This window comes from Coptis chinensis, chromosome 5 (assembly GCF_015680905.1).
Source record: "Coptis chinensis isolate HL-2020 chromosome 5, ASM1568090v1, whole genome shotgun sequence".
Classification (NCBI taxonomy): domain Eukaryota; kingdom Viridiplantae; phylum Streptophyta; class Magnoliopsida; order Ranunculales; family Ranunculaceae; genus Coptis; species Coptis chinensis.
Genome location: NC_141460.1, coordinates 8,374,642 through 8,391,899, shown reverse-complemented (window position 1 = coordinate 8,391,899; position 17,258 = coordinate 8,374,642).

Genomic DNA, 17,258 nt, shown 5'->3' with positions numbered 1-17,258 from the left:
TGAAAATCGGGTTGTACAGTTGCCTGGTAGGTCGTTGGTTTTAGGTCGTAATGTGTGTATGGTATATTATAATTTGGACGTTCTGATTTATTTGTTTTGTTTTTGCAGAGATCTCTATTCCTTTTCGTACTAAGGCCGGTGTTATTGAAAGGTTTGCTCATTTGAGTTTGGAGGAGAAACGAGCTTTGTTGGGGGAGGTAGCTCATTATTTTAAGAGGCATGGAGGAAAGAAAATCAACTGTAAGAGGCTGGAGCAAAAGGCGAGGGCTCGCAAGGTAGTGGTTGATCTTTCTGATTCTAGCTCGGATTCTGTTATAGAGAGGGAGAGCCAAAAGAAAACACTTGTTTCTGGAGGGAAAAGGGCTGGAGGAGCTGGTGATAGCCGTTCTGGGGCAGCTAAAATGGCTGGAGGAGCTGCTGAAAGCCGCTCTGGGGCAGTTAGGATGGCTGGAGGAGCTGCCCCAGAACGTTCTGCATCTAGACGCTCTGAGTTGGGTGACGCAAATCGTTTGGCATCCCAACGTTCTGAGCTGAGGGATGGAGGACGCTCTGCATCCAACCGCTTCTCCTCTGGTGATGCAGATCGTTCTGCATCCAACTGCTTCTTCTCTGGAGATGCGGGTGCTGGAAGTGCTGGTGGTGTTGCTGCTGGTGGAAGTGCTGGTGGGGAGGGTGATGCTCCCACTTCGTTCCAAAGGCCTATTCTGAAGAGGCGCTCCGATGTGGTTGAGTCGGAGGGGGCTAATAGGGCCCGAACTGAGTCTGAGGAACAACCTAGTACTGCTGAGGGTCGTACTTCTTTAGGTTGGGTACCTTTGAAGAAGATGAACCTGATTGATCTGGCTGCTAATGCTGGGGTGGCTGAGGCCCGTGGAAAGAAGAAAGTTGATGATGTTGAGCCTATTGCTGAACAGTGTAAGGGGTCAGGAAGTGCGGCCCCAAGTGAGAAGAGTGATGATGACGTTCTGGATAGGTTCGTCATGTATGAGGATCCTGTTAGCTGTTTGAGGAAGTTTGTGAAGAATGGGGACTACAGTTTCAAGTCCACGTTGGTTGCTGGAGGGCTGATGGAGAGCATTGTTCATGATGGGGATAGGCGTAAGCTGGATGGTAAGAGTCTTGAGGTGAACCTGAAGGAGATGGATCGGTCGATGTGCTATGTGAGCTTTATTCCATTCTGAGCTTGTTTTCTTTGGGTTTTGTCAATGTATATATGATCTAATCGTAATTTGTTATTTGTCAGGTTCTGGCCATGTACAGGAAGTTAAGGGATATGGCATCTTTCTCCGATCTGTACAAAAAGGAGTTCGATGCCAGCAGGAAGGCTTATGGCAAGCTGGTGGTCGAGCAACAAGTGGAGAGGGCTGAGGTCGCAGGGCTGAGGGCTCAGGTGCAAGAGCTGGGTGGGAAAATGGCTCTATTGCAACCCTCTATTGACTCTACAATTTGGAGGTTCGCAGATTGGGTCATTTGAAAGTGCAAGAAAGCGAGTTCTTGAACGAGCTAAAACTGAATATAACAACCTGGTTGATTTGGTGGAGGGTAGTGATACTGACGTTCTGGTAGATGATTATCTGGAGCTAGATCGTAAGTATGAGCTCCTGAAGATGTTAGTTGAAAGTAGGGCTGCAACAGTATCTGTTAAAGATACTAGTGCAGATGCTAATAGACGGTTTGACCTGCCATCCGATCTAGGTGCTGCTCCAGTTGTTTCTGTCTCGGAGGTTTCTGAAGTTGTTGTTGATCCAACTAGTAGCCCAATAGGTGGAGAGGGTGGACCATTGGAGCCTTTGAATGTGGAGAATCTTCCTTTTGTTAATTGATCTTGCTGTGCTTGTTGGTTGTTTGTGATGTGGATGAAATGTTTGAATAATATTCTCTTTTTGTCTTAGTTGATACTGATACTGATACACTATATATTTTTATGATGGGGATGCTGAGGTCGTTTTCCTAAGATAACTTGGGGCCTCAAGTATCTAACCGAAATTGTATGTAAGTAGAAATATTTAAATTACTTACTTGTTGGAATTGGCTTGAAGCATTCATGTGATTGCTTCTGCTGCTTTTGATTTGTTGTTTAACGACCTATGTTGCATAATAGTCGTATTGATGAACTGCTTGACGTTGCTAGGTCGTCTGATTGTAATATGTCATCTGATTGTATCAAGTTGTAGTGCTTTTGTGTACGATCTGGTGGATTTGCGCAGCTGACACCTAGGCTTTTCCCCTGTTTAGTTGTGTGCGAGTCGTTCCTTTTGGGGGACACTTTTATACTTAGCCTTTGAATGGCCATTGTAGTTGAGTCTAACTTAAACCATTTCGAGGTCCTAAGTTGACTTGGGGTCCTTTTGGGGGTCTCCTGGATTGTACTTGTCTGATAATTGGCCTTTGAGTGACAATTACAGTTGAATCATACATAACCCTGGTGTTGGTGTTAAGTTGAGTTAGGGTCCATTTGGGGGACCTTGTTTGAATTGATTGATAATTAACCACTGCGTGGTTATAGTTGAGTCGTTGTAGACTCCACCTTTGATGTACGACCTGGCATTATGATGTCCTAGGTCGGGTTGCGTAGTGCAAGCTGTATGGTACTCATGTAATACACAAAATGATAGTTGTACACAAAATGTTAATGAAATTTTATTCCTATCGACTTATGTATTTGGAGAAAGACTTATTAATAAAATTGCTTTATGAGAGATGTATTCCAAGGTCGGGGAAGCATATCACCGAGCTGAGTTTTGATCCAGTATGCGTAATTTCCAATGACTTTGTCAACAATATAGGGGCCTTCCTACGTTGGGTTGAGCTTGGCTGGTGCTAGTGTCTTTTTGAAGACTAGGTCTCCAGCTTGAAAAGATCTTGGGACGACCTTCTTGTTGTAAAATCGTTGGATCGTTTGGTGGTACCGAGCTAGGGTAATTGCAGCTGCTTCTGATCGCTCTTCTAGGAGATCAATTTCTTTTGCCAAGATGATGTCATTGTCTTCTGACTCGACGATGTTAGAACGTGTGGTTGTGAGTGTGAGTTCTGATGGTATCACTGCTAGCTTCTGTTCCGAAGCAAAGTGTGAAAGGAGACTCATTTGTACTGGCTCTAGCTGTTGTTTTGTATGCCCATAGAATGTTCTCGAGATGCTCTGGCCATTGGCTTTTCTTGCTCTCTAACTTCTTTTGGAGGTTTCCTTTGATGACTTTGTTTGTGACTTCTGCTTGGCCATTGCTTTGTGCATATCTAGGTGTAGAAAATGCTTGAGTGATGCACCATTTTTGTAGAAAGGCCTTGACTTGTGTGCCAGCAAATTGGGTTCCATTGTCTATGACAAGGGTGTGGGGTAGACCAAATCTTGTGATGATATTGGTCCACATGAAGTTGATGACGTTGACCTCCTTGACTTGGACTAGTGAGATTGCTTTGACCCACTTGGTGAAGTAATCTGTGGTTGCCAGGACGTATTTGGGTTATGTTTTCTTTTGTGGGATGAATGGTCCCATGATGTCTAGCCCCCATATGTGGAAAGGCCAATGGCTGACAATATTGATCAACTCCATTGCTGGACTTAGGTGGTTGTGGCCAAATGTTTGACATTGGAGACATTTAAGAATGTACCTTTTTGCCTCGATATGCATGTTTGACCAATAATACCCTTGGGTTATTGCTTTATGTGCCAGGGATCTTGCTCCTGCATGGTTACCGCATTCACTTTTGTGGATTTCGTCGAAAATGAGTTGGCCTTCGCATGGAGTTATGCACCTTAGGTGAGGCCCTCCTGTGAATTTGTAGAATAATCGTTTGTTGCTCACTGTATATCTTGGGGCTCGAAGTTGTATTACACGAGCATTCTTTGCCTCAGTCTGCAGCTCACCTTGTAAAATGTATTTCAGGAATGGGCCGATCCAAGATTGAGTGACTTTCTTTTCGGATGAGGGCTGGAAGTCGGTGAGGTTGTTGACACTTTCTTTCTGGTATGCGGGTCTTTCCAGGATGTCTATGTAGACTGTGCTGGGGCAAACCTCTTGTGTCTTTGATGCTAAGAAAGCTAGACTATATGCATGTCTGTTACCTTCCTTGGGAATGTGCTCCAACGAGAACGTTTTGAACGATCCAATGAGGTCATTAACAACCTGGGAGTTGTTGTAAGCTTTAAGCTTTGGGACTTGTAGCTGCTGTGCCATGCGGAGGCCTGTGATCAATCCTTCGTATTCTGCTTCGTTGTTGGACGTTGCAAAATCGATCTTGATTAATTTTTGTAGCTGGGTGCCTTCTGGTGATGTTAACACAACCCCCAGTCCACTGCCGCTGTTGTTGCACGCTCCATCTACGTAGAGGTGCCATGTGTCAGGGGTGGCTGGTTGATGGAGTGAAGTGATGGGCTCGGGTTCCCAGTTGGTGTCTTCGATGGGGAAGTCCGCAAGGAAATCAGCGATGACCTGTCCTTTACGAGACATTCTGGGAACGAATTCTATGTGGTGTTCTTCGAGTTCTTCAGCCCACTTGGCCATTCGAGCGGTTTTGTTGCTGGAACTCAGTACTTGCTTGAAGGTACATTGGTGATTACCTTAATCTTTGTGGAGATTGGAAGTAAAGGTCGGAACCACGGTGAGTAGAGTAAAGTTTAACATTGCTTTTTCCATCGGAGAATAGTGCTTTTCTAAATCGGCCAACGCGTTTTCGCTGGTGAAGTAGACTGGTTTTTCGAATCCTTCGTGTTCTCGAAAAAAAACTGAGCTGATTGCAAAGTCGGTTGTTGCAAGGTAGAGCCCCAGTGCTTCTCCTTCTTCTGGTTTGGACAGGACGGGCGGCATTGATAAGTAAGCTTTCAAGTCGGTGAAGGCTTTATGGCACTCGTCTGTCCATGTGAATGTTGCACCTTTTTTGAGTAATTGCAGGAATGGTTTCCATTTGTCAGATGCTCGTGAGATGAATCTGTTGAGTGCTGAAACCATGCCTGATAACTTTTAAATTTGTTGCTTTGTAGTTGGTGCTAGCATCTCAAGGAGAGCTCGTATTTGTTCTGGATTTACTTTGATCCGCCTTTGTGACACGAGGTAACCTAAGAATTTTTCCGAGGCTACTCCAAATACGTATTTTGCTGAGTTGAGCTTCATCTTGTTTTGGCGAAGTCGTTCAAAGGCTTCTTGCAAGTGTGAGATGTGATCGCCCGCCTTTTCTCTTTTGGCCACCATGTCGTCTATGTAGACCTCTATAGTCTCTCCTAGCATGTCTTTGAACATTTTGGTGACCACTCTTTGGTAGGTCGCACCGGCGTTCTTCAAGCCGAATGGTGGGGCGTTTAACGTAGCGTTCCTTTACTTCGATTCTGAAGGATGTCTTTTCCTGGTCTTCTTCTGCAAGCAGTATTTGGTTGTATCCACTGTATGCGTCCATAAATGATAAAAGCTCATGGCCACAAGTTTGATCTACCAGTATGTCAATCCTTGGTAGGGGAAACTGTCTTTTGGGCAGTGTTTGTTGACATTGGTGAAGTCTATGCAAAGTCGTACCTGACCGTTCTTCTTTGGGACGACCATAATGTTGGCTAGGCAGATCGGGTACTCGACTTCTCTGATGAATCTAATATTTTTGAGGTTTTCTATCTCTTCATTGATGGCTTTTTGAAATTTGAGTGCTAGCTTCTTAGGTTGTTGTTTGACAAGTTTGACAGTTGGATCTACATTTAACTTGTGGCAAGCGACCTGATGGTCGATTCCTGGCATATCGATATACGACCAAGCAAAAACATCTTTATTGAGAGATAGAAATTTGACAAATTGCTCCTTGAGCTTGGGGGTCTAAATCAGCCCTTACATAAACAAACTTTGGGTCATCATCTGAGCCTAGATTGACTTTTTCTCCTGGTTCTATTTGAGCTTGTCTGCTGCAGTTGCTGTAGTGTTGGACGTTTGAGGATCTTGCTTCCTTGGGACGTCTTTGTCTTCGAGGACCTGAGGCTTGGGTGAGGTCGTTGTGCTGACGTGATTGCACGGGTGAGCTTCTAATTGGTTGCTTATGAGCTCCATGATGCCTCGGGGACCAGGAAATCGCAGGACCTAGTGTAGGGTTGATGGGATTGCTTGGATTTTGTGAATCCAACGACGCGTCTAGAATGGCTGTGTAGGACGACTTGACATCGATCATACTGAAGCGTGTTGAAGTTTTGACCATGTATTCCTTCTCTCTAATGGAGACTGGCAGAATGACATCTCCAATGGCATCTGTGCGATCTCCGTTGAACCCATAGAAAGGTGCATTTGATTCTATCATCACCTAGTCTGGCAGGTGCATGTCCTTGTAAGTTTGGTAGAAAAGTATGTCGCATGAACTGCCTGGATCGATGAGAACTCTTTTGACTGTCCAGCCGTTGATTTTGACACACCAGGGCATCATTGTGGGGTAGGCACACCTTGTCTAGATCCTTTTCTGTGAATGAAATTGATGTTGTTGTTTGAGGGTTGGTGGGATTGATCACCTCAGCTTTGTGTGAGAGGTGGTAGATTTCTTAAAGCGCTTCTACTCTTCTGCGCTTCTCCCGACCTAAGGTTTCATCGTTTGAGGTGTCTGTAATCATGTTGATTACTTTCTCCTCATCGTGGTCGGAGGAGTGTTGTCTCCTGTTGTGCCTCGACCGACCTAGAGATTTAGATCTTGGTACGTTACGCTCCTACGTTGTTGGCGGTCGCTCGTTCTTCTGGCTCCATACGGCGCTTTGGCATCCAACTTGTGCCTTAGGTCACTTTCTGGCAAGAATTCTTTCAATTTGCCTGCCTCAACTAGGTCTTGGAGGTAGTGCTTGAGGCTCCAACAATCATTGGTGTTGTGGTGGTGGAGCTTGTGGAAATGACAGTATGGACGCTCTGGTATGGCGATCACCTTGTTGATGTTGGGCTTGAAGTATGGTGCTGTATATATCTTCTTTAGGATCTGACTCGGTGTCCTAGAGAAGTTGAAGAATTCCCTTTTTGTGTACGAAGGCTTGCTAGAGCTGGCTCTCTTGTTGTTGTTGTTGTTTGTTTGAATATTGATGGCTTTCTTTGGGTCCTCGCCTGTCGCTTACTGCAATGACTTATTTTCCTTTGCGCTGGGCCATCCATTCTTCATATTTGATGTACTTGTCGACTCTGTGATACAGGTCATCGAGGGTATTTGGCTTGTTGTGCATGAGGGACCCTGCTAGGTTGGAGTCGTCTAAGAAGGTGTTTGTGAATGCAGACGTTGCAAAGCTGTCTTTGAGTCCTGCTTCCAACGAGAGGAGGTCCTTCTTGAAACGCCCTAGGAACGCACGAATTGTCTCTCCATGCTCCTGTCTTAGCTGGAATAGCGAGTCTAGGTCGGCCTGCTTCTTCCTGTTGTGGACGAATTCTGCCGCGAATGTTTCGGCCAGCTTGTCGAAGTTGCTATGGAATCAAGAGGGAGTGTGTAGAACCAATCTATGGCTCTGTCCTTCAGGTTGGCAGGAAAGAGTTTGCACTTAAGGTAGTCGATTACGGCGTAAAGCGTTGTAAAGTCGCGAGGGCAGTGAAAAGCGTGCTACGTCTTTGGCTGGACCACGAAGTTACCGATCATCTGGTGGGAATGTTGGTTGGATGAACTCTGAAGACGGCTGCTTGTGACTAATTTCTGTTGTGAATGGTGATGCCTTGTATATCTGGAGTATTTTCTGGACGATTTGGAGTGCGCTATCCTTGTCATTCGCCTTCTCCAATCTTTGCGCGAAGTCCTCCAGCCTTTGATTAGTGGTGTTGGTGAGGGCTGTGACAGTGTTGTTCTCCACTGCGTCTGGAGGGCCGTTGTTGGCGTTGGAGGTGGTGTTTTCGCGCATCGTCTGGTTTTCTTGTTGAAGTGCCACGAATGACTCCTGTAGCATCTTCATCTGATTTGCTAATGCTTGTAATTATGCTTCCATGGTGGCTTGTTTGTGACCAGCTTCGTGGGCATGAGAAAATGGTGTGTATATTTTCTCAAGAGAACGAACCAGCAGACGGTGCCAATGTAAATGTTGTGTTTACTGGACAACGACCTGATGATTCGTGGGGTAGGGAATGGCTACACTCTTCTTGGGATAAGAGTTGCCTACATATCAAGTTTCTCGGGGTCAACTTGAATCAAGCCTTACATAGTTCATCTCTCTCTATTTATAGATGTTTGAGCTGACCTTCCTTATTTGCTCCAAGTCGTTATGAAGTGTAGATCCACCTTGTGTGCTATCTTGATGATTCGTCATTACTTTGATGTTACAAAGTTAATGTCTTCGTGATTGTGGCGTTGATTGAGCTCTAAGATCGCTCTAGTTGGTTTGCTTCCATAAATGGATGTAATTGATGCTGTTGGACGACCTGGGTGTTGGGTCGTAGAGTACGGTCTGATGGTGTGGGATGAAAAGAGCCCAAAATTGTAGTTTTAACCCTTTAACAATAATATTTTTAGACCAATTATGTGAGTAATAAATAAGAGTTAATGCTGATTACGTGCTTTTATGTATTTCAGGCATTAAAGTCAATTATGTGCAGAAATGTGCCACTTTGGCAAGATAAAGGAACAAGGGTTGGTTGCTAAGAAGTTCTGTGATTAAAGGCCAAGATTCAAGGAAAAAAAGCCTTTGTAAAGCCCGGTCAAAAGCTGAAAAGTTGAAAAGTCAACTCGGGCAGAAACATCACACAAAAGTTAGCAGAACTTCCGAAGATCGTATATTTGGACTCAGACCTCGGAATTAGGCCTACCTTATGTCAAAACAACTGACTTGGAAAGACCTTTCCAATGGTTCAAACCTTGACCAAATCAAAGGAGCAAAAGTGGATGAAAAGCCTGCTGAAGTTAGATCTAGCTGAAAAGGGTCCTGTGGACTGAAGAGATTGGGTTTTGGGCTCGATTTTTCGGCCCAAAACATGGCTCCTCAGCCCATGCACAAAAATGTGGATCTGGCCTCCTCCATTTCCACACACAAGACTTAGCTCTTAAGGAGGAATTAGCTTAGGGTAGAAAGGAGCCATTAGAGATTTCTAGATCTAGTTTTGAGTTTTCTTCCATTAATTAGTTTTCAATTATTGTTTTAGATCTAGTTTTCCCTTTCAATTAATTAGTATTAGAACGAATAGATTTTTTTTTTAGAATCAAATGTTAGTTTATAATAAGGCATTCAATTTCATTCCAATTTAGTTATTGATTAAAGTCTTGTTTAAGTTTAGTATTGTTAAATTCTTAAATTAGTTGTCTTTATTTCATAATTAGTTAATCATAATCTAGTTTAATTATTAAATTCATTAGAATCAATTTCATTTCTTAGTTGTTAATTTAGATTTGAATTATTGATTAGTTAAATTAGTAAAGTTAGAATCTTTATATGATGTCTAGTTTAATTTCGATTGGAAATGATAACATAATGATTATAGGCTAAACCTCCATTAGAGGGGGTTGAAGAAGCCTTGATGAAGCTTGATTTGTGTTAGCGTAGAGTAGTCATAATTTCCATTCCATTCTAGAAAACGATTAGTTCACCATGAGAATGGGTTTGATTGTTTCACATGCTAGATGTTAGTTGGTAGAGATTACCATGAACAACTAGAGATTCGGAAGAACCAATTGTTATGCGAAAGCAGTTCAATTCGGATTACAGCGATTCTTCGTTAGTGAATTAAGTCGAGTTAAGGTGGAATCAATCCCCCCTAATTCTTTATCTAGTATCAAATTAGCATTTCCGTCATTTTCGTTATTCGTATCTTGTTTAGTATTTGAATTGACATCGTAGTATAATTCTCTTCGTAAAACTCTCATTAACTTTGGATAGATTCATAATCGTAGAAAACTTTGAATGTTAAAGAACTAGGAGTGGAACGAATCTTTTACTCCACTCTATTTCGATAGATTTAAGAGTAGAAATCTTTGATAAACACTGTCTTCGTATAAAGTTTAGTTTTACTTGCGTTTGAATTTCATCATTTATTCGTGAGTAGAAACTATTCAATTCTATCGTTTTATCATGGGACGAGCTGAAGGTGGACGACCTGGTATATGGACACGTGCACTGTAGTGTGGAACGGAGGGTACTTACAATGTATGATCAGTAAGAACACCTATTGAAGTATGAACAATCATTGTTCATATCTATTTAGGTTATGAACACATTTTTCATATCTTAACATGACATATATATGAACACTCATTGTTCTTACTAATCATACATTATGTGATATATGAACAGTATGAACACTTATTAGAGTAGGGTATAAACAAACACTGTTCATACTCCAAAATGTTCATACCTCAATATAATGTATGATCAGTAAGAGCATCTATTGGAGTATGGACAATCATTGTTATGAACAATGATACCTCAACATGAGTTATGAACACTCATTATTCATACTGTTCATATATCAATATAATGTATGATCAGTAAAAACACTTATTGGAGTATGAACAATCAGTATTCATACCTATTGATAAGCACCCAAAACTGTAATATTAAACCCCGTAGAGATATAGCAAATTGGTTGATTATGTATTTAATAATCATAAAATAATTATATTTTCGTATTTTTGTAAGTTTTCGCAATTAATGTATAGATGATGATATCTAAAGTCTTCCTACCAAGCCCATGTGAAGCCCAACAAAGCCGGATTAAAGCCCGGAGACTCAAATATGACAGAATCAAGTCAGAACGGGATTACGTGCACAGAAACATCAAACTTCCAAAACCCATATCTCTTGAACAAGGACTCCGATTTTGGCGAGTGAGCTGCTCAGACGATCAGTGCGATAAGCTCTACGAAAAAGCGGAAAGTTGTAAACATTTTGAAACCCCAGCCCGCCACTGGACGCAACACGTAGACCCACTTTGCAGGCCCACAAAATTGGATGAGTCATCAATCATGGAGCAAGTCAAGACAAAATGTGTAAATTATTGGCACAAATTGACACCTTGCATGTCTTTAAATGCCTTGACTAGACTTTTGTGCAAGAATAGTGTGTTTAGTTGGCTTGATTTGTGTTGTGATAAGATGAAATTAATGAGAAGTAAATGAGGGAGGTGGTTTCACATGGGCAAGGAGAGAATGCTCTCAATATGTATGGAGGGAGGAAATGAGAGCATTGATTCCATTTATGCATTTTTCCATTTTTATTTTGTTAAGCTTTAGTTCTTGTAATAGTGTTAATGGAAGCAAACTTAGTTTTCTAATAAAATTTCTTGTTATAGTTTAAATCCAACACTTATTATTCTTCTTCTCTTCTCTTCTTCCACTTTATTTCCAATTGTATATCATTTTATCCTAGGATCATGAGTAGATTTAATTCTCTATCTCTCTCTTTATATATATATATATATATATCTTTTTCATTTAAGTAACCAAATCTTTGTAATTTTACGTTAACTTGCATATCAAGTTATCCTTAGAAAATAGAAAACTTAAAAATCTTTCTCATAAATTCTCTAGAGAGTAAATTCCGGTTAGTTGAAATTCAGTGTTCTAGTCCCAAGGTTTGGAACGATTCCCTTGTTTGAAATATATTTCAACGTGAACGTGAGCAAGGTAACTTGACAAATGTTCTCGAGTGTGTGAGAGTAAAACTATACACATACGAAAGAGCAAACATCACCTATTTGGGGTATGAACAATCATTGTTCATAGCTCAACATGGGCTATGAACACTCATTGTTCATATGAACAATCACTGTTCATATCTATTTGAGGTATGACACAATCACTGTTCACACCTCAACGTAATGTATGATCAGTAAGAATACCTATTGGAGTATGACCAATCATTGTTCATACTTATTTGGGGTATGAACAATTACTCTTTCTTATAAGTTCACATGAACACGCCCCCGAAACATGTGTTGATATGGTCCGTAGGGCGTACATAATCATGGCAATTTGACCAATACAAGTCTGATAAGCATTAGTGCTCTAGTATTATTAAGAATAGCCATAACTGAAAGTTTCCTGTTTACCTTTACCTACAATCCCTAGGTAAGCTTGAGAGGAGACTAAGCACACATGTCTAATGTATTGAGACTAGATAGCCAATATTCCATTGGGACGAGGGATATGATGACGACACACAACTAAGCAACACGGCGTAGCGTGATGCACTAGGAGCTACTGGCATATGGCCTGTAGACCATGAGGAGGAATAAGAACTCATTCGCCCAATATATGTCTAAGTAAGATTATCAGGTTCGACCCCCAGACCTTTGGTATCATCACCTAAAGGTTTACCGACTTTGCTAGTCGGTCACCTGGAAGATTATCATTATAACCAAAAGAGAGCATTGACCACATCTTTAACTAAAGTTGACTTTAGTCATGGAGTCGAACTGAGATCAACATTTATTTTTGAATTTGATCATGGACTAACACGCCTCACATCACCCACCTAAACTCACCACTTCCTACTGCGATGATATTTGCAACCAACTCCTTGGGTTCTTTTTTCTCTTAATCTCTTTTACGCTCTCCTCATCCCCCCACATCTTACCATGACAAATTAATTGATGCAAAACATTCATTTTTATTTTTTAAGTCTCTCATATACTAAAGTTTTACATTGCCTTTCAAAAAAAAAAAGTTTTACATTATAGTTAGATATGGGCGTTGAAATAAGAAATGGAATTTGAAATTTTACATTATGATTTCGAATGGAATTTGAAATTCCATCTGATATTTCAGTTTTGGAAAAAAAATCAAAATAATAAAATAAGGGTTGAAAAATACAAACTCCGAATTTTTGTTCAATAATATTTTAGAATTCCGGTTTCTGGAGCTGTTGAAATTCCGAAATATGGTTATATAGTCAGAATATTGGAAAAGAGCTGGTCTTTCTCGTAAAGGGAACACGCAGGATTCCGTCTTTATTATGACACTGAAAGAAATCAGGAAACCTTATTAATGGCTAACTTAGTCAATTGTTAAGAAAGTGAATTGCGACCAAAAGAGGCGACTTTATCAATTAGTATTGTTAGATGTTAGGTTTTAGACCGGGCGTCTAGGATTTTTAACATAAACTATATCGCCGTCAAAAGCGAGATTTGTGAATCCAAAAGCTTGTATTTTTTTATTTTTTTTTTATAAAGAAAATCTTGTATTCCGTGGACGTACTTTTCAATTCTTACAAATGCAATTTCTAATTTTGCTGATCGATGATCGATCAAGTGTAACATCCTCTATTTTAATATATGGTTTGTATGATTATCCTTAATATAACTTGTTTACTTTATAATTCTTAATTAAATAGGTTGTCAAACTAATAAGACTCAATTGAATAATACTACAGTAGGTAGCTTGATATTACTAGTATATAATAGCTAGATATTAGACTATTCTAGTGTAATAGTGTCAAACTCTGGATGAGAACCTTCACATCTCTTTCTTTAACAACTCCGCACTTAATCAATTGCATGTTCTTAAATTATAATACATTTGTTCATCTGTCAATTAAACGGACATGTTTGTCGAAAGCTCATATGCTGTCTTCATAAATCTATACTGTTGTCCCAAAACCATTTAGTTTACGGCTTATTAACTTATTTAACAGAAAAAAAAGAGTTCTAACACAAAGTGAGTTGGTTGAGAATTTTGGGAATGAGGAAAGGTCAGTTATTTGAGTTTGGAGATTAGTTAGTTTGGTTTTGAGGACTGACCATTTTCCTTTAAAGGTTTGTATGTCTGATATTTCAGTTAGTAATGTTTGTATGTTAGGTATTCCAAATTTGCGAATAATATTTGCCACCACTTAGAATTGGTTAAAATTTGCATCTAATTTCCCCAAATTTCGTCATCAAATTTAAAAGAAATACTACCACCACCTAAAGATGCTCTAATTAAGTGTGAATGATGAACCTAGTGAGTAAAATTAAGTACGGCATTGCTAGTGAGTAAAGTTAAGTACGTATGTACTTGAGAAAGGACGCGCGTTACTATGGTCAATTATGAAGAGAGGGATAGTGTGAATCCAAGATCAACATGCAAACAGAGGACACGGGACAAAGAGTTTTGTATAGAAAGGGCCAAAGATTTCAACTGCCGCCACCAACATATGGGACCTTGTTTCTTTTAAATTCCAGCTATTCACAGTCGCAATTCGAGTGGTGCATGTAGAACTTCATTTTGAGACTTGTTTGGGGAAAATGTGTTACATATGGTGTGCCTAGAAGGGGAAAAAAAAACCGTAACAAAATATAAAATCTCAATCAAGTTAGATGCAGGTAATATGCTAATTTGAATTTGAGCATCCCAATTGTGAATGACGTACGTTCCAGGGGTGTCAAACATTGGTTGAGAGGGGTTTGTGCGGCTTATATGCGATCATCAGTTCAAGCTTGGTAAGCATTAGTGCTCAAGTATTCTCACAGATAGCCAAGACTGAAGATTACCCTTTTTTACCTACAGTCAAATCCTCAGGTAAACTTGAGAGGAGACTAAGCACACTTGTCTCATGTCTTAAGACCGGATAACCAATATTCTATTGGGACGAGAAATGTGTTGATGACACACAACCAAGCAACACGATGCCCTAACGTGGTATTTGGATAGCCTCGGTATCTCACCAAATAATCCTAGCATATATGGCCCGTAGACCATGAGGAGAAATGAGAACCCCTCCCCCCAAGATTTCCACTATAATGGCAGGTCTAATGGGGCTGCTAGAATGGTCTTAAATTTGGCTGATGTGATAAACCCAACCAAATTTGTGGCCTTGTCGTCGTAATTAAGTTTCGGGAGATGGGCAACACAATTTATGCCATCTATGTGTTGATAAACCCAACCAAATTTGTGGTCTTGCCTAGTAGTTGTCATAATTAAGTTTTGGGAGACGAGCGACACAATTTCTGCTTGTATCCCAAAACTTAATTATGACAACTACTAGACAAGGCTACAAATTTGGTTGGGTTTATCACATTAGCCAAATTTAAGACCCTTCTAGCAACCCCATTAGACTTGCCGGGGGGAGGGGGGGAGGAGGGGGGGGGAGGGGGTAGAAACTTTGTCGTCCGACTTAAAAAATTTCGACCTTTATTTGCAACTAATGGCCAGACGACAGAAATGGTGCCATCCGTATCCCTTTAGCACCTCAAATTTCAACATGCCCATTGAAATGATTTTTGAGTTTTTGGGCAGCTAAATTTGGTTGGGCAGCTAAAAATGCCAAAAAACCTATGTGGTAGTACTATAACACCTCCATATAGCAGCCCTGTAGAGCCAGAGGATTCAATTCAATTCAGTGTATATTTATTTGATTGAATTCTAAGAGATTACAATTTGGTTTATATAGATGTTACAACAAATAGAAACAAAACAATCGGTGACTTGAGAAACACGGAGCGCGGGTTGCGCTCTGTTTGTATTGGAGACGAGCGCGTGTCGCGCTAAAGTTACTAGAACTCGCTCACGCCTGAGGCGCAGGTCGCGCTCCATTTGTACTTCATCTGAGTGCAGGTCGCGCTCTATACATGAAAACTAATATACAACTTTCTACACTCCCCCTCATGTTGGTGCATAGATGTCAATCATGCCCAACTTGACAACTGAGCTGTCAAACACCTTGTGAGATACACCTTTGGTAAGAACATCAGCTAATTGCTCCTCTGAGGTTATGAACGGAAAACAAATAACCTTTCTGTCAAGATTTTCTTTAATAAAATGACGATCAACCTCCACATGCTTTGTTCGATCATGTTAAACTGGGTTATGTGCAATTTGAATGGCGGCTTGATTATCACAATGTAAATCCATAGGATTTTGAAGCTCGAATCCCAATTCTATAAAGACAGTACATATCCATAACAATTCACATACTCCCTGTGCCAGACCTCGAAATTTAGTTTCTGCACTCGATATGGCAACAACTTTCTGCTTCTTACTATGCCAAGTTACAAGATTTCCACCGACAAAAGTGAAATATCTTGATGTAGAACGTCTATCAATTTTATCACCAGCCCAATCTGCATCTGTGTATCCGACAATATCCAATACATCAGACTTTCCAAACAGTAAACCTTTGCCAGGTGCCTTTTTCAAATACTTCAAAATACAAGAGACTGCATCCATATGTTCTTCACTAGGACAATGCATAAACTGACTAACCACACTCATAACATAAACAATATCGGGTATAGTATGAGAGAGATAAATTAACCTTCCTACAAGACGCTGATACCTTCTTTTATCAGTAGGAACTTGATCAGGATAAATGGCGAGTCCATGATTCATCTCAATGGGTGTCTCCATTGGTTTGCAATCCAACATTCCTGTTTCAACAAGCAAATCTAGGACATACTTCCTCTGTGAGAGTGAAATCCCCTTTTTAGACCTTGCAACTTCAATACCCAGAAAATACTTCAGTTGTCCTAGATCCTTCATTTCAAATTCTTTCGACAAATACTTTTGCAATTCATTTATTTTCTTCGGATCATCCCCTGTAACAATCATGTCATCAACATACACAATTAGAGCTGTAATCTTACCATCCTTGTGTTTGATAAACAAGGTATGGTCAAAATTGCTTTGTTTGTACCCAAAAACTCTCATTGACTGTGTAAGTCTTCCAAACCAAGCTCTTGGAGACTGTTTCAGGCCATACAAAACCTTCTTCAATTTACACACCTTTCCAACATCTTTGGGATGGTTCTTCACACCTGGAGGCATATCCATGTATACTTTTCATCCAAATTCCTATTTAGGAATGCATTATTCACATCAAGCTGGTGCAAGGGTCAATCTTTATTTGCAGCAAGCGAAATTAAAATTTGGATCGTATTGATTTTCACAATAGGTGCGAAAGTCTCCTCATAATCAATTCCATAACTCTGCTGGTGTATCCTTTGGCAACCAATCTCGCATTATATCTATTAATAGTTCCATATGCATTAAGCTTCACAGTAAACACCCAACGACATCCAACAGTCTTCATTCCAACAGGCATATCAACTATCTCCTATGTTACATTCTTTTGAATGGCTTCCAATTCTTCATTTATTGCTTTCTTCCATTTTGGATCTTTCAAAGCATCCTACACGTTACTAGGAATAGATACAGTAGATAATTTGATTTATGACAAGTACATGTGACTCAGAAAGGCTATGGTTAGACATAGAGTTAGTTATAAGGTATTTGGCAGTGACTTTGATGTTTGGTTCATATTGTTTCTTAGGAACTCCCTTACTAGTTCTTTGTGATTGTCTAGGTTCAAGACTTTCTAACCCAACATATTCATTAACAGTTATAGGAGGTACTTGAGGCAGATCATTCTGATCGAGATC